The sequence below is a fragment of the Oryzias latipes genome, chromosome 22 (genome assembly GCF_053564925.1).
Source record: "Oryzias latipes strain Hd-rR chromosome 22, Olatipes_Hd-rR_3.1".
NCBI classification, from domain to species: domain Eukaryota; kingdom Metazoa; phylum Chordata; class Actinopteri; order Beloniformes; family Adrianichthyidae; genus Oryzias; species Oryzias latipes.
Genome location: NC_136258.1, coordinates 1,929,201 through 1,948,245, shown reverse-complemented (window position 1 = coordinate 1,948,245; position 19,045 = coordinate 1,929,201).

The window sequence follows — 19,045 nt, the reverse complement described above, 5'->3', positions numbered from 1 at the left end:
ATAATCCAGAGCAGTATTTTTATCCACTCATGTATTTCTGAGCATTCCTGTAAAAACCAACAGCTCTGAACTCCAGCACTTTCCAATCTACCAAAATGAGTGGGGTCTCACACTGTGACGTCACAAAGGGAGGAACAGCTTCTTCAAGGAAGGGTGTACGCTGCCAGCACCGCCCCCAGTCTAACACACACACACACACACTTTATCGACGGAGCTAGCGGTATTTGGGCAAAAAGGCTTTCCTTTTGTATGCACATGCATCTGTACAAAAGTTTGGCTGTTGTTTGTTTTCATGGGCTCTAGGTTGACGTCATGAAATGGGCTGCATCCACAAGGAGGGAAAGCCAGTGTCTAACCACTTTCAATAGTTGCAAAAGTCCAAAATGTATAATAAAGAAGAAAATGTTTTTTTTTAAATTCAGGAACAAGAACTGACTTTTCATCTTAAAAGACAAATCATGACAAAATAGATAACAACAATGGATCTTATATATACACTAGGGGTGTAACGATACGCTAAAACTGTGTCTCTGAGCAGAGCAGCTGGATTAATAACTGTGTTTGAGGGGAGGGAGGATGCTTTGTTACGTGTGCGTTTTGTTGTTTGTAGGACTGTGATCCGTCCTACCGCTCTCGGTTAGCTGCTGTCAGGAGAACCGTGTGTTCGAGCAGAGCTCGGACTTCCAGCTCACTCAGCGGCTTTGGGGCGGTGTGTCAGCTTTTCAAAGCAGAAATGTCACTCAGTCCTTAGAAACTGTTCAAACAATTACGTGGATTTGTGTTTCCAGTCGCGTCCCGACAAAATAAAGGCAGATGATATTTCCACATATTTACGTGCAGCCAAGATGCAGATTGCAGCTTTTCCTGCATGGATTTTGTGTTCATCAAACAAGGCTAATGGTGTTAGCGCGTGTTAGCCTCTCCTAACACTGGCTTCTTTCAGCTCCATTCTTCCACACAAAAAGCACTGACCACACGGATTAAAATTAAAACGATGAGCGAACAGGCACTTCATAATATTCACAACAGTAATAAAAGCACATTTAGAAGATCGTCTCGTATATTACCAAGCTGCTGCATAAATGTATATGACAGCAAAGGTTTTTTTACTGTCGGACTGATTTTCTTTTTCCGGTATTTTCAACACTACTGTGCATGCCCAGATGATTTATTCCGCCGGAAGTGAGACCATGTGAACGTTTTCTGGGCCCATGTGCAGGGTTGGATTTTAATCCGACCATTGATCCAATCAAGATATTTTGCTCATGTAACCACGGCCATAGTCAGTATTGAAAAAGCAGAACTCAAAATCCACTGTCAACATTTAACCATTCAAAATACAGACCTAGAGAACATTGACACATTCTATTAAATGTAGAAATACTAAGAAACAATAACTTCTGTGGGAATTCACCCAATTTTAACAGGTTTATGATAAACAAAAATGTACAAATATGCACACAACAATATATCTCTTTCTGTCTGTACAAAAACAAAACATTGTTGTGCAGCATAAGATACAATGTGCTCTTGCAGTTGTTAAGAAAGCTTACAATAAATCAAGCTTTTGACCACATTTTTGCTCAGTATTTGAAAGGTGAGCATTCTGGAGAATGTATAGATCACACAAGACCAACCGATTTGTATTTCATTTGATTTTCCTTCCACTCCCTTTCAAGCAATATTTATAAATATGTCTAAACATCTTGTGTATTATTCTTATTTGATTGCTTGAAATGAACATTTCCAAATCCAAATTTTACTGTATTGGAAGCACCACTGTCTTAAATTCATAAATCAACCCTAAACAAATAACTTACTTTTTTTTTTCAGCCAAACGGCCACTATGGAGGGGTGAAGGAGCCATATGTGGCTCCAGAGCCTCAGGTTGCGAGCCCTGCTTTATAGGATCACAAACTCTGATTTACACAAAAAAAGGAAGTGCTGTATTTCTATTTTTACTCTATCCTACCAAAGAACATTGTTTCCACATGCTCTGTTCATCTATATGTTCATATAGATTATATTATAATATGCTCAGTACCCTACAGCCTGGACTGTCTGGATTACAGGTGCTGCAAAAACACAATTATTTGACTATATTTGGGCCAGAACAACAACAACACAAGAAAAATGCAACTAAAACAAACCTTAACAAACCTAAATGAACCAAAACATTTTGCATCCTCAGAAGCCCATTATCCTCCGCTGAGGTCTCTCAGGACATCACAATAGGGAGTGCTGTCTTATGCAAACAAACAAATTAAAGCAGTCAAGATAAAAAGAAGCTGGCTGTCTTGCACCAAAAGGAATATGTTGAAAGACAGAAAGACAATGGTTGTGGCTGCAGACAACACAATGGTTCATTTAGCTCTGAGCTGGTAAGTGTGTCTTCAGGCCACTGTGCTCATGCTGTTTATTGCTGTGACTAAGCTGAATCCTCGTTTGCTGTTGTCTGCAGGTGAAGAGTGGAATTCTTCTTCCTCCTAAACGTCAGAAAGATGTGAGCGTTCAGCGTCAGACTCCCTACCATGGATATGAGATCAGTCTTTTAAAAAGAACCTCAAACAGAACGCCAATGGAATGTTTCTGTAGTCGACACACTGTTAACATGACAACTATGAACACACTGGTCCAATTCAACAGGCTGTTGAAGGAAACTGACAGAGGAACCTTTTGTCAGGTTGTAATCTTACAGACTCATCTAAATTTCGATCAACCCATTTTCTTAACCCGTTATATCTCTTTTGGGGTTACAGGCTTGGCGGAGCCTGTCCTGGCTACTATTGGGTGAAGGCGTGGTACACCCTGGACATTTGCCCGGTCTGCGCAGGGCCAAACAATCACTCCTACACACACACACAAACGCACACCAATTACATTGATTTTGATGGACCGGTCGATTGTGAAGGACATGTGTCCGATCGCGGGGGATCAAAAATAAATAAACAACAATAACAATATCAACAATTTTTAAAAACATTCTCTTAGCAAATAATTATCCTCACCATAAAGTAGGTCTTTTAATTGAAATCCAGAACAGCCAATCGAACATCCTCTGATTCAAAGGTCACTGCACATGCATGTTCAGCTACAGTGGGCAAACATTCTGCCTGCCATCACAGAGCCTCTGCCAGTTCTCTGTACGCCGGGTCCACGGCGGAGGACCAATCTGACCCTGGCCCACGTGCCTCCTCAATCAGAAGAGATCTATCTGTCTGTCTGTCCAGGTAGATCTTTTCAAACTTGTCGTCTCAAACTTGACTTGCATGCCAAAAAGAATTGAGCAACCCTGCTTTAGAAAACTCAGTTAACCAAGGATGCATGTTTTTGGACTGTGAGACACAGATGGAGCGCCTGAGAAAACCCACACATGGAAAACATGCAAGCTCTGCACAGCAAGGTCCCAGCTGATATTTCAGATAGGGCCTTCTCTCCGTTGGGCAAGAGCACTAACCACTACACCACTGTGCAGATCCCCTTTTTTGCTTATTTCTACTATTTTACCAATTTTCTCTGAGTTAAATTTCGGTTTTAAGTAACAATAGTCTGAGGAGCCCCCTGTTTAATTTAGCCTCAGGCAGCCAGACTCTCAGCAGTGCTGGTCCTTGTTATGTGCGTTTAACTACAAAATATGCTCAAATTCAGGGCCAGAAAAAACATTAGCATACTGTTTCTAATAGAGCCTCAGGCTTTCATAAGAACTGCTGGGGATAAAAAGAAGCTCCGTTAGCCAGGGCCTTTCATTTTTTAGCTTTAATTATACTGTATGTGTTGTTCAAAAAAACCTCAGGGGATACTTCTTTCAAGTAAATGGATAGCCCAAATGTTTGCAAATTAAAATATTGAATATAGAGAAACAAAAAAAGTACTATAAGTAAATATTTTGTGCCACATCAATTGTTCTCAAAGAAAGGTGGTAAGAAAAGATTTACCATTCCTATAATCTGGAAATGCAGGATTCAATGAAGTTTCATCTTCTGTGGTAAGAGTGTATTAAGTGCACCTACTATAAAAACCAAAGAAATGTTTCTTTGTTGACAGTAACCTTTAGAGTAGAATTGCCTTGTTTTACAACAGTACTTTGTTATTCTTCTGGATCAATATTCTAGTGTTTTTGCACCAACATTACAGATATGGTGTCTTCTGAAAATCACTATAATGAAATCAATACATTTCTGTTCCAGAAAAGTTTATGCTTTATATGTTTTATATTTACAAAGATTTCTTCTGACAGTGCATCCCTTTTTTTAATAGGTATATCATTTAGCTCAGCACTTCCACATTACCTGTTATGGAGAGACAGGGGCCTCCTTTTTTCATTATATCAGAGTGATAAATGCAGGCTGAAGGAGAACCCTGTGCATACTGGTGCTGCTCTGCTTCCTGTGGTGTGGATTGATGCATCCCGTGTGATGTTTATAATGTACACTCAAACAAACACTAATTCAGTCCCAGACACTCCAGCACACACGTTTAGAGGGTGAATTCTTTATTTTCAAACTTGTCCTGTGCCTGTATGGCACATTAAAATATAATCGTGTCCAGTGTGAATGCAGCTTAACCCCCAACCCTGTTTGCAACTCATTAAAAAATCCGACTGACACTGAGACAGAGTGCCGTGAATCTCTCAGGATGGCAGGCCTTCCAACTCTCATGCATTGGCCGTGAGACTCACGCATTTGATTTACCTCTCACGCCACACCTTTATTTCTCACGCTGTAGGACACTTCGGAGTGACAAGTTACTTTTGTCCAGTTGATTTTTCTTATGAATTTGTATACAAGCGGCTGAAGTGAGCTTTCTCCTTAGGGTGGCTGGGCGCTCCCTTAGAGAAAGGGGGAGAAGCTCAGTCGCTTCTCCTCCACACCGAGAGGAGCCAGTTGAGGTGGCTCGGGCATCTAGTCCGGATGCCTGCCTGGGGCATGTTCCACTGGGCGGAGGCCCCAGGTACTGCTAGGGTCCCCCCAGAGGAGCTGTAGGAAGGGGCGAGGTTAGTCTGGGGATCTGCTACCCCCCACCCCCCACAGCTGTTCCATATGACAGAGTTAAATGATAGAGTTACATTTATTTTTGTAATAAAACATTCCAAAATAAAAGCCCCATAATTAGATCCAAATTGACTAAATGAATAAAACTGCCCTTCCATTTGTGACAACATTAAACATGTGTCACTAATTTTGTCTATTTCACAGGTGCATCTTTAGAGCAGTGTTTTTCAACCTTGTCTGAGCCACGGCACACTTTAACCTTAAAAAAAATCCCGCGGCACACCAGCATCCAAAAATTAAAAAAAAAGGAGAAACTCCTAGTCTGTATTGATCTACAGCCCCTCCACAATCTCACATGCATTTTTGAGATAATTGTTGCAGAAAAAGCTGGAAACTGCAGCTGTTTTTTTCTAAAAGATGCAATAAAAGTTAAGTTAGAAGATTTAAAAACAGTTTGTGTGTTCGTTAGTTTGAAGACGTTTAACAACAGATCTCCTTTTGCGCTGTCACTCTCACAACCCAATGCATCATGGGAAATGTAGTGCATAAAACGGCCGAAGATCGCTTTTCGGAGCTTCATGGTTTTGTTCTCTTGTTCCACGGTCTGATACCGGATTCTGTGGAAAGCTACACCGCTAAAGACGAGCTTTAGCTGGTATTTTTGTTAGAAATGAGAGACTTTATGATTAGATCAGAACAAGGAAGTGAAGACTTTAACCACTTCTGATTGGTCAGACCGATGACATGTGATTAACCCCCCCAACACGGGACTTTTCCAAAATACAGCCGAAGGTGCAGCTGAATCGCGGTACGTCATTCTTATCAAAATGTCTTTAATAAAATAAAATAAACACAAAGAAAAGGTATTTTACGATCTTTTATATTCCTAACTACTCAGTGTTTTATCAGGGCCTGTTTGGATGAACACAGAGCTAAAATCCTGGAGATGGGAAATGTTTTTAGATCAGATAATGAGGGCAATTTCTCACTGCACACTAGTGTGCCGTGGCACACTGGTTGAAAAACACTGCTTTAGAGTAGTCCTGTTCCATTTATATGCTTTAAAGTACAGGAAAACATGTATGTGTAGCAGAGAGCTAGACTACAAGGTTTGCATAAATGCAAGAATGACTGAAGGTATTTGAAGATGTTATCAAATTATAAACTGGAATATTTTCAGAATTTACCAGCTTTACAAGACAAGGGTCACTGTCCTTCTAGCCTTTTTAATAAGCTGTCTAAGAAGATAAAGATAGTTTTACAAAGTGAGTTTAATAGCAAAGATTTTTCAGGAAAAGCCACCACAACAGGAGGGTTGCATGGTGCATCCATGTTTTTTTGTTTTTTCTCATGCTTAGATTTTGCTTGATAAAATGTTCACTTCCATCGTTGTGGTAAAGAGTCGGATTCCTCTTTTGTCTGTCACAGTCAGTGAAATCCATCATTTGAATTTAAGTCTACAAATGACTCCTTAATCTAGTCTCACACATTTCAGAGGAGTTCTGAATTTGCAGAAAGATAATTAAGTAATTCTCAAGAGGATCAGATCACTGAATAAAAGAAAGAGCTCTAAAAAAGAGGCTCAATATTTCCTTATGAAGTGGAAGATTTGAAATTGTGCTTCATACTTTCATAGGTGAAGAAAATATTGCTGTTGCCCTTGATTTCTACAAAGAAGCTTTAAAAAAAAGAAGGATCTTAAGCAAAACATTGAGTCTTAGTACATTTTTTAATGCTTTTATTGATAAATCTGGACGTCTGTACCTCATTGATTCAGGCATTCAGATTCAATCTTAAAATGAATTGAGTTTCTTTAAATTTTCAGAAACTGCCTATTTTAATCAATGTTTTTTTAACTATTTTATGTGTATGTCTTAATATGTGGTGAAAGCTCTTTTTCTTTACTTTGACATGCAGGTGTGAAAATTCTACTTAAGAGTGAAAGCGTGTCATTTTGGGCTTTTGTTTTAACACATCCACTCTTCCCTATAGACTTCCAACTTTGAACCAGCAGCTCCTGGACTTCTCTAATGTTGCTGCAAAGTTGCCATAACTTGTCACCTTACCTGGAAGACTTTCCGTGCACCTGTCCTGTATGCTGTTCATTAGTCAGCTGCAGGTCATGAGCTGTGGGTACATAGTGAGGAAGACAGCTGAGACAGACGTGGCAGCGCGGGGAAAGCTGGCTTCAGCCTCCGTGTCCTCATCATCTCCTCCGCTGGATTTAAAGTGACCGCTGTTACCTCCCTGCTCTGCCAGTTCGCTTTCTGAAGCTCGATTATAAATGATCTATACGTTAAAGACCTGCTCTGATGTAATTGGTGTTAATCAGCTATTGTATTTTATAACACATTTTATGTTTTGTACAATTAGTGAAGCCCGTTGAAACAACTGGGCTATGTACATAAAATTGAGTAGAACTGAATTGAATTTGTTGATGGATGGACAGCTGGCAGCAAATAAAAGTTAAGGCATGTGCACAGTAGCCTGTGGCACTAATGATCGAAAGAGGCAGCAGTTCAAAGAAAGGTAAAACGTTTTAGAAAACAATTAGGGCTGTCAAATTATCGTGTTAAACGTATTTTAGCGTGTTTTTCTTACATTTATTTTTGTGTTGGATTGTTACTTCCATGTTTACGTCTGATAATACACACCTGGAAGAGCATTGTCTGCTGGGCAGGTATACAAACATTACACATCCTATGGATTTAATCCTTTTGGACTTTATTTCTTCATTAGTCTCCCATCGGTTTTTAAACGGTGGTGTGTGTGTTTAATTCTATAAATCCATGTGTATAACTTGAAATAGATATTGGGGAGTTGGAAACTTCCCTCGTTTTGGTCTAAGATTTCCCTGAGCATTGTGCTTGCACACAACGGGTGATGTCATTTCTGTAGAGCATGGATGTTTGTCAGGAAACTTTTTCTGGAATCACAACTGCAAAGAAATGCTGTTAGTTCACGCCAAGTTTTTCCAGACACATAAATAGTTTGATGAGACTTAAAAAGAAGTAAAGTCCAAAAAGGAAAAAGATTTTGAGGATTGGACGAACAATGTTACATTCATTCTGTCCACTGACAGTGCTTTCAAAAATTCTGATCAGTTATGTTGTTTGGACAAACATACTGGAGTTCAGCCTCTCCTCCCAGCTGCAGGTCTGCAGCCTTGAGTTTTCCACGGAGATGAGGTCAGAGCGCTTTGTTTTAAAGTTACTGCAAATGGTGCAGAGGGGTGTCTGTGCATGTCAGTGTCATTTAATAAAAACAGAAGATATGGTGTCTGCGCAATGTTAACTATACAACTGATGATTCTTTGATTTTGTATGATAATACGATTCAAACTAACAAACTGGAAGGATTTGAATAAGAATTAAATCCATAGGATGTGTAATGTTTGTATACCTGCCCCATCATTATCCCTCATACCATGGTCATTTACAAAAAATAAAATATTAAATTAATTACTACAACTTCAATCCTGTATATCTTTTACGTTTAAGTCATTTTTTCAAAGAAAGCAAACTATTTAACGCGTTGTATTGCATTGTCATGGTGAAAGCTACAGCGACCTGACTCTGCTCTCACAGAGTTTGTTGTTGACCAGATGATGAAGCAAAGGTTTATTTCTCTCTTTCTCTTCTGCTTCATCAGTCTTCAAAATAATCTAATTCACCAAACAGGTTAAAGGAAATTTTAAAATCACTCAGGTCTTTTCTATTTTCTTACTGTTGTGATGAACTGTGAAATAAGGTATATCTAAATATGAATTATGGTATTAATAAGAAGTCTGTGTACAATATTTTCTGGATTGTTCAGAAAAGTATTCATACTGCTTTTTGATATGTTTAATAGAGGAATCCAAACCTGATGTTTTTCAATTGTTCAAGATTGAAAAAAGTTTCCCTCGATGTAAAAGTTGGAAGCTTGTTATCAGAAATCAGAAATCCTTTATTGTCATTGTTACGACAATTAAAAATCCTGGTGCTCTCCAGTTGTTTGGGCAATAAAAAAAAAGAAATATCCATATATAGATGGAATAAAAGAAAAGAACAATAGAAGAATTTGTGGAAATATGGGTATACTCACAAATACATGCCTACATACATGTATTGCACATAACCATCATTGCACTTTCTGGACTTCTAATATTGCACATGAATGGTAGACAGTTGTTACAGATTTTTTCTGTTTCTTTTTTTTGAGGATTCATGTTTTGTTTAGAATGTTGACTGTTCTGGGGGAAAAAACTGTTCCTGAGTCTATCGGTGTGTGCTTTGTGTGATCTGTACCGCCGGCCTGACGGTAGCAGTTGGAACAGGCGGCGGTTGGGATGGTGGGAGTCCTTGATTATTTGTTTGGCTCTGCTCATGTAGCGCGAGCTGGCGATGTCCTCTAGGCTGGGCAGGGGGGAGCAGAGTTGATCACCCTCTGCAGCACTTTCCTGTCTGCGGTCGAGCATCCTGCATACCAGAATGTGATGCCGTTCGTCAGGATGCTCTCTATGGCACGCCTGTCCTGTGGCCTGGGGGCCCAGACGCCGGGTTTGCCTATGCCTCTCGGCGCCAGGGGGCCCCTGTAGGGGGGCCTCCTCTGCACCTGGCTGGGTGGGTGGGCGGTTGAAGATTTTGGGGAAGACCCCCGCTAGTCGATCGGCCATGCACTAAGTACTTTGCCTGGAACTCCGTCGGGGCCTGTTGCCTTCCGAGGGTTGGTTGACTTAAGAACACGTCGTACTTCATGTTCCTGAAGTACGACGTGTTCCGCTGGTGTGGGGTGGTGATGCCTGTGGTGAGTCCACTGGAGGCCTCAAACCTAGCAAAGAAATGGTTTAGCTCCCCTGCCAGAGAGGCATCTCTTATAAAAAAAAACTTCATAAAGCCAAATTTTTTAGTTCTATTTTGATCTTTTACAGTGCTGCAATGTAAATGAATGGCTCAAAATGAGGCTATTCACAGCAATTATTGAGTTGAAATTCATTGCGAGGAAAATAGATTAATTAGATTAATTAATTGCATGTCAGGATTAATTAATCACACTCAAAAATTAATTGCATGACAGAACTAAAATGATAATGTAAATGTTCAATAAAGCAAAAGTCCTGTTTTGTTCCTAATATGGTTGGAATGTGAGCAGATGACTCAAATTCTGATTGTGGAAAAGTACACAGATATACAGTAAAACACATAGAACTTATAAACATAGACATTCAAGTCGGGAGGTCAAACATAACTGTCTGTTGATTGAAAAAAAAACACTGTTCTGGTGTGACTTCCAAAGATTTATTAATCTGCACTTGCTGATGTTTTTATCTAAGCTACCCCTCCTCTTTTTAGGGGCACTATCACTGGGTCTGGCAGCAGTTCACCGTCTCATATAGTGAAATCACATGGGAAGGCATTTTGGCAGCTCCTGCCACCCGAGCTTGCCAGTCCTTATCTCTCAGCCCTTGTTGCATAGTGCCGTACTCAGAGATGGAGCGTGTTATCTGTGACTAATGTAGTCCATCTCTGCTGTGGGATAATCTGACATCTCATAGTCGACCCTCTGCTGCGTTGTGTCCAGTCAGGAAAAACTGACTCTCATGTAGCTGTAAGAGAACCAGGACATGTGTCAAGCTGAAGCCAGGGCAGCTGTGAAACCTCTTTGATATTTTAATCAGCATATTAAGGCATGGCTTTACACGACACTAAGCTTTTTGGGAAAAAAACGCAGAAACTTTCAAATTATCTGCAGGCTCAGCTTTTTAATTCCCCCCGTTTTCTTTCTTTTGATTTCCACGCTAAATTTTGACACACAGTTTTTAAACATTTAGTGTTTAAAATATATATACATAGAAAAATGCAGAAATAAAATTCATCAACTTTTCATACCACATGAAAAATCAAATAAGCATGTAAAGTAGTATCTGAGAAAAAAAGACATTTGCCATCACCCTGGAAATAAAAAGATTTGGAGGCTTCCAGTGCGCAGCCACAAAGATGGCAGCTTAGAGTCTTCTCTCCTCCGACATTAGGAATTAAATTGCCCTTCAAACTCGACAAACGATATCCAAAGTGATTCTAAGAGATGGAAAAGGGCAAGATGTGGACGCGAGACAAGCAGGCTAAACTTAAGCCAAAGAAAACCACGCAAACTGCCGATTTTCTTGGAAGCAACAGCCCAGAGTGCCCACGTGCTGGTGTTAGCAGCGCATCACCGGCTAATGCTAACGAAGACGAGCCAGATGAAGAAATCAACCTAAAAACAATACTGACAGAAATAAAAAGTTTCCGCCAGGACAACAAACAACAATTGAGAGAAATTAAGGAAGAGATTAGCAAGGCAAAGATAAGGCTTGACGAGGCGGAAGAGCGGATTGTGAACGCTGAGGAGAGGCTGCAATCAATGGAAGAAGTCATGGAGGAGCTGGTGAAACTTCAGTCACAGCCAGAAACTCAACAATCGGACCAGGAAGGAAGGGCCAGACGAAACAACATCAGGATCTACTCTGTGGCGGAGGGCTCCGAAAATAAATCCCCATCAATGATACACTTTGTCGAAGAGCTGCTTAAACAAAATCTGTCATTAGCGGAAGACTGAAACCTCCAGATCGAACGAGCACACCGAGCCCTGGGTCCAGCACCACGAGAAGGGGGGCCGCCGAGATCCATTGTAGTAAAGTTCCAAAGTTACAGAATAAAAGAGGAGATTCTACGAACGGCGTGGCAGAAGAAAGGATTCATCTGGAAGGGCGGACAAGTAAATTTTGATAACGACTATGCACCGAGTGTGCTTAACAAAAGAAAAGAATATGCAGAAGCAAAGAAGGTTCTGAAAGAAAAAGGGATCCGATTCCAGACCCCCTTCCCCGCCAAACTTCGAGTTTTCTACCCGGACGGAACTCGTGTATACAACTCAGCTGAAGAAGCGACGAGAGAGATGGCAGAAAAAGGATTATCGGTGACCGTACGCTGTTAGAGCAGATCAGGAGGCTGACCTGGACTGTCAGCGGAGGACGAGGACAGAGACGGCGACAAGGAGGATCATCATACAAGGACAAGCTTGAAAAGTTCAGACAGTGCCCGCCGCAGGAAGACATGAATAAAGACTAAAAAACAGTGACAACAGCAGCCCAGATGAGTACACATATGCTGCAGATTTGGCCATGATGGGTAAATACATGCTGATTTTTGTTTTTATTTTTATTTAATTTTTCTCTCTGGGCAAATGCATCCTTTCTTGAATTCTATTTACTAAAAGTGAGACAGAAACTCTTTGTTTTACTTCTGAGTAATGATTTTTATTTGAATGTTTATTTTCATTATTGTAAAAAGCCGAAATGAAGGTAACAATTAGTCGGAGGGCTGAACTTTGAGCCGTACACTCACCATCAAAGACTTTGTCAGAGGGCCCTTTCTTGAAAGAGAGATTTTCCCTCGGGATGGCTGCATTACAACAACAGGGTTCTCAGAGGAACCCCACCTTTGGAAGTTCTGAGGAAAATTGGTGTTACTTGAATAAGAGCATTTTTCTAACTAGTTATCTTGTTTATCGTTTGTTGGCTGCAGTTCAGAGCAGCCTGAAAGCTGTCTTTCCCTCATCCACTAAAATCCAGACACATCACAAAAATGATGGTGGATAAAACAATAAGAATAATTTCCTATAATGTAAATGGTATGTTGAATCCTATTAAGAGAAGTAAAATATTTTCAAAGCTAAAAAGGGAACGGGGACAAGTGGTTTTCCTACAGGAAACCCACCTAACAGAGGCTGAACATGAAAAACTGAGGAGAGGGGGCTTTAAACACATTTTTTACACATCCTATAAGTCAGGACATAGAAGAGGATCAGCTATTCTAATATCAAATCAGGTCCAATATGAACACATTTCAGAGACCAAAGATAAAGAGGGTCGATATGTAATGATCATAGGAAGGATTGAAGGGTCCTTGGTAACATTACTTAGTATATATGCTCCCCCAGGAAGTGATTGGCAATTTTATAAAAAAGTATTCAATATTATGTCCACAGAATCTCGCGGGATACTTATAAGTGGAGGAGATATGAACATAGGATTAACAAAGATGGACTCATCTGGTTCTAGTTTATGCCACAAAAAACCTTTAGTTAACAAAATAAACTCAGTCATCAAAGAAATTGGTATAATAGATGTTTGGAGGGAACTGAACTCAACTAGCCGGGACTACACTTATTACTCAGCACCACAATCAACTTACTCCAGAATAGACTATTTCTTTATGTTCGGAAAAGATCGACACCGAATCCAGTCATGCGACATAGGAACAATAGATATATCTGACCACGCACCAGTAAAAATGCTAATAAATATCAATGACAAGCCCAAATCTACAACATGGAAATTGAACCTAAGTGTACTAAATAATGCAAAAATAAAAGAAGAATTGGGTAAAGAGATAGAAATGTATTTTGAAGATAATGATAATGGGGAAGTTTCCCCAACTACAGTGTGGGATGCGTATAAAGCGGTACTAAGAGGAAAACTAATTTCGCTCTCCTCATCGTTAAAGAAGCGTAAACAAGAGAAGCTTAATCAATTAACATGTCAACTTAAAGATTTGCAAAAACAACATAAAATTGGAGCGAAACATGATAACGGAACAAAGATAAAAAAACTACAAAATGAGATAGATGAGATATACTCAGAAGAAGTTAAAAAGAAATTGTTTTTTCTAAAACAGGGATATTACGAAGCAGGAAGTAAAGCAATCAAACTGTTAGCATACAAATTGAGAAAACAAAAAAAAGATAACACAATCACTAAAATAAGACACTCCCGAACAGAGGAAATACAATATAAACCAGAAGATATCCAAAATTGTTTTGAAGAACATTACAAAAATTTATACGCACAGCCAAAACTAGATAACATAAATGAAATAGGAACTTTTCTTGAATCCCTAGATTTACCTAAGGTCACACAGGAACAAAATAAAACCTTGGTGGCAGAAATAACGGAAAACGAGGTGAAGGCTGCAATATTCAGGCTTAAACCACATAAGACTCCAGGTCTAGATGGCTTCCCAGCCGAGTGGTACAAATGTTTTAGGGCTCAACTAACTCCTAAACTTTGCAAAATATGTAACTGGGCATTAAAAAAGGGAACAATCCCCTCCTCATGGAGGGACGCTATAATTTCAGTGATACCAAAAGAAGGAAAAGATAAATTAGATTGCAAACAATACAGGCCAATATCAGTTTTAAACGTAGACTATAAAATATTTATGTCAATATTAGCCAGAAAAATTGAGAAGATCTTACCTTCACTTATTCACCTTGACCAGACAGGATTTATTCATCAAAGACAGACCCATGATAGTTTGAGAAGGACACTACATATTATTTGGAACATACAACAAAATAAGACACAAGCTATGCTTATGGGGTTGGATGCAGAGAAGGCATTCGATACAGTTAGATGGACCTTCCTGTTTAAAGTTTTAGAGAAATATGGCTTACATAAAACTCTTATTCAGGCTCTTCAAGCTGTATATAATAACCCCACAGCAAGAATTAAAATTAATGGTAGTTGTGAAGGAATTTGTTTTATTATTATCATTGCTTAAATGTATTTGGTTAAATGTATGTTTAAATGTTAACTCAGATTGACCTTTTTACCTCTTCTGAAAACAGTTGTGTGTTTGTTCATCTGCTTCTCATCCCCCACCCAGGGTGAGGGGTTTACGACACACTGTCCTCAGCTGATAAGGGATACTGTTTGAACTTAGAATCCAACCAAAAGGGTCATTTGACGACACCCCCTGATGAACTTTTGTCTTTGTCTTGAATTGTTACCTCCCACTTGTGTTCTTAATAAAAGGTGCACAGGGAGAGGCAGACCTTTGAGAAGAGCAGCGTGTTGGTTGTCTTCTGTCACACTGGCTTCTTCTCCCTCGTGCATGAGAAACTTGATTCTTGTTGTGGTTTGTTGTTCATAATTGTGTTTTTCTTTAATGTCTAGATGCATTTATCTGACAGTAGTCTTATGAAACCCTTCACACTGGAGCGTTCCTGCAGACAGGGCTGCCCATGCTCACCACTTCTATTTGCTTTATTTATTGAACCCCTCAGTCAATTAATTCGACAAGCCAAAGAGATAACAGGAGTGAAAATAGGAGGACAAGAACACAAATTATCATTATTTGCAGATGATGTATTAATCTATTTAACACAACCCCTGAAGTTTTTACCAATATTAATGTCATCCCTAAAAGAATTTGGACAATTATCAGAGCTACAGATTAAATGTCCAAAAAAACCCAGATCTTAACTCTCAATTTTAATCCACCAAAACAGCTTTTGAATAAATATGACCTGATATGTACTACAAATACAATGAAGTACCTAGGAATTAACCTCACCCAAGATATTACTAAATTATTTGATGCAAATTATGCCCCTCTAAACTTAATAAAATAATAATAATAATAATAAAATCAGACATTTCCAGATGGACTCATCTACCATTCCTTAACTTATCTTCAAGGATAGACACAATTAAAATAGTTATCCTGCCTCGCTTAATGTATCTTTTCCAGATGCTACCAATTGAAATAAAAGATCAGCAATTCATTGAATGGGACAAGATGATTTCACGTTATATTTGGAAGGGTAAGAGACCCAGAATACGCTACAAAGTAATGCAACTGTCTAAGGACAAAGGGGGTATGGCACTACCAACCCTCAAGGATTATTATTCTGCGGCTCAAATAAGACCACTTGTAGGTCTCTGCGATCCACAATTTAGGGCAAGGTGGAAGGAAATAGAAGAGGGAGAACACACAGAACCTCCCATCCAAACCAAGATAGCAGATAGTAAACTGACAAATAACTCTGACGAAAACCCATGGCTAAAAATATCACTAAAAATATGGCGGAAAATAGCTAAAAACTGTAGTTTGGAGGGAGCAGAAAAGGTGCTGCGATGGGGAGCATACGACACAGATTTTATACCTAACAGGACAGACTCAAGATTTAAAATATGGAGAACAACAGGAGTCACAGCATACTGCAACCTAATAAAAAAGGGGGCAGTAAAAAGTTTTGAAATGTGTAAGAAAGAATACAGTTTGGAGAACAGGGATTTTTTTAGGTACTTACAGATACGACATAGACTGAATGGGATCTTGGCTGAGGGATCAGGAAAATTAGACAATGACAAACTGAAAGTGTTTATAACAGCCTATACTTCTGGGGGCGGACGAAGAATAATATCCAAACTGTACAAGGGCCTACAGGACTCCCGACACACAAGCACTCAATATGTTAAGAGTAAATGGGAATGAGAAGGAAGATTGCACATCACTGAGGAAGAATGGGAAAATATCTGTAAATCCCAATGGAGAACCACTCATTCACATAGTTGGAGGGAATTTGGATGGAAAAGCATCATCAGATTCTTCATCACCCACCCATAAAAGAGACATCAAGGAGTTGGTACAAGCTGTTGGAGGTTATGTGGCTCATCTGAAGCCAACCACTACCATATATTCTGGGATTGTCCTGTACTCATATCTTTTTGGCAAGAAATCCATAAATGTTTGGAGACGACATTTCAAGAAACCTTTCCCTTTAATGCCTTAGCTCTATACCTGGGAACAGTAACACAACACATGCAGTCTGCAGCAGACCAATATTTAATGAGAATATTGCTGGTGGGAGGGAAGAAGGCCTTGACAAGAAAGTGGTTACAACCTGATGCTCCAACAGTAGATGATTGGTATAAAACAATACATGATATTTATGTTATGTAAAGACTGACTTTTGCAATAAAGATGCAAACAGATAAAGGTTTGAGATGGGCAAAATGGGTCAAATATATTGGACCTCTTAGACCTGACCTTCTTTAATTCTAACAAAAAAATACTTCTCTATTACAAGATAACAGATAATGTGGGTTTATTTTATTGATTCATCCTTTTTGGATAAGAGTGTGATTGACAGCTGCTCTGTTTTTTTTTTCTGTTCATATAAAAAAGAGGGGAAGAGTACAAAATGATCAAAAACACGCATTCTGATTTACTGACTCAAAATATATTTGATGTAAAATGATGTGTAACTTGGAAACAATGTAGCAATGATGTAAAAGTTGATATTCCCTGTCAAAAATATAAAAAAAAAAAAAAAAAAAAAAGATTTGGAATGCCACCCTTTAAAAAAAATCATTTCAATACTGTTTTGATTACTGCTTTTTATTTACTTGCTTTAATTGCTTTTTGCTCTTTGACAGTTACCTTTTGCCTTTTTAATGCCTGGTTATTATCATTAAGTGGGTTTCATGTTTTACTAAGAATTCTATTGTTTAAAGACTTGAGGAATATAAGAAATAAGAACTGCAGCTGGGGTGGGGGAAGGTGAACCTTAGGATTATATACGTACTTTGGTCAGAAGTTGGGTTGAGGATGGCCAATGATCTGTAGGTACAAACATGCTGCAGAACTGCAAGCCTTGAGGTAAAGAGGGGGGCTAAGTCAGACCAGCTGGGGGTCTGGTCTCCATAACTTTGAAAAATCTTCTCCATCTCCAAAATAAATTGTTAATTTGACCTCTTAGATTGTGGTGCTTTGACTAGACTGAAATTCTGGGGAGACGTTCTCAGACGGGGAATCCTGTCTCAACAGTGAATATACATATGGATGTGAGTGTGAGGATGTATGTGAGTGGATCAGAATCATATATATCTTGTACGGCCACCCATTCCAGGGTGGTGGACAGTGCCTCACAACAAACTAATTGTTGGTGAAGTAAAGCTTTTCAAAAGGGGTCAGTAAATAAAACACTGATAAAGACTGCAGGGGTAAAGACACCTTCGCAAAGTTGCTTTAGAAGCAATAAAAACCTCAGTAATAGAAAATATTTATTTACATCTCGACCTAAAAATCTACTCCAATTATCTTGTGAGAAGTCAAAACTCTGTCTCCCTCTCTGGTCACCGGCGGGAGCTCCAGAGTACTGCATGCACTTCATCTCCCAGCAACCCCAGCGCACACTTCCTGGATGCTGCACACCTGACTCTCATTCACTCAATCAACCACAGCTTTGTTAAAGCACTGCACTGAGCTCAGCTTAGCTCAGTGTAAAGTATTGTTTGCACCACTCTGGCTTCCTTACTGAGAGTTGTCTTTCCTGTTATTGACCCCCGCTTGCCTGACCCTGATTTATCTTTGTGGACTTTTAGCAGAGCTAATAAACCTGCAGCATTTGGATCCATCCGTCTGCCTGTTCCTGTGACAGATATATTGAAAGTGTTCCCAGTGGTCTTTTATGTTGTTTTTGGCCAAAATAATAAAACCAAAACTGTGTTGTTCTCTAGGACATAATTTCTGCAGAGCACCAGGGGGGTATTCCAGAAAGCAGGTTAGCTCCCACGGTAAGTTTGAGGCTAAGGAAGTTGATAACCTCAGCTTTCGGTTCCAGAAATGGAGGTATGTTTCAGGGTAGGTCAAGTTACCATGGCAACTCATGCTCTGAACATAACCTGGTCTGGATCAGGTTTAGTTGAAGGTTAGTTTGTTTACAGAGAGGTGAAGCAGCATGGCGTGTCCATTTGAAGATGATTTAGTGGATGAAAAAGCTCAGATAATACTTTTTCCACCGTGAGAGGGTGATAAGACCACATATGGATGTTGGAAAGATAAACTTTGTTGATCTAACTTAATTATTTGCTTCAGTTAAGATAATTAAAAATTATTTTTTTCGTTAAGTCAGTTTAAAAATAACACGTAGTTTTCAGACAGTTATTTATTCTCATATAAATTAATTCAATTAAGTAGTTGTAACTTTGGTGCTGCTGTTAGAGCGGTACCGCAAGGGATTGTGGGATACCATTCCCTTTGCCCGTCTGGACGGATTTGGTATTAAGTGTGGGTTTTTGACCAAATGTGTTTAGTTGTTTAGCTGTTTTACTGTGTTTTGTCGAGTTATTTTGTCCTACTTTGCTCAAGTCTCTGCACCCTGAGTGAGAGGGAGGGAGAGGATGATGAGTTTATATAGCACCCCTACGGCTTAATACTGTAATGATGACAGTAAATTCTTTT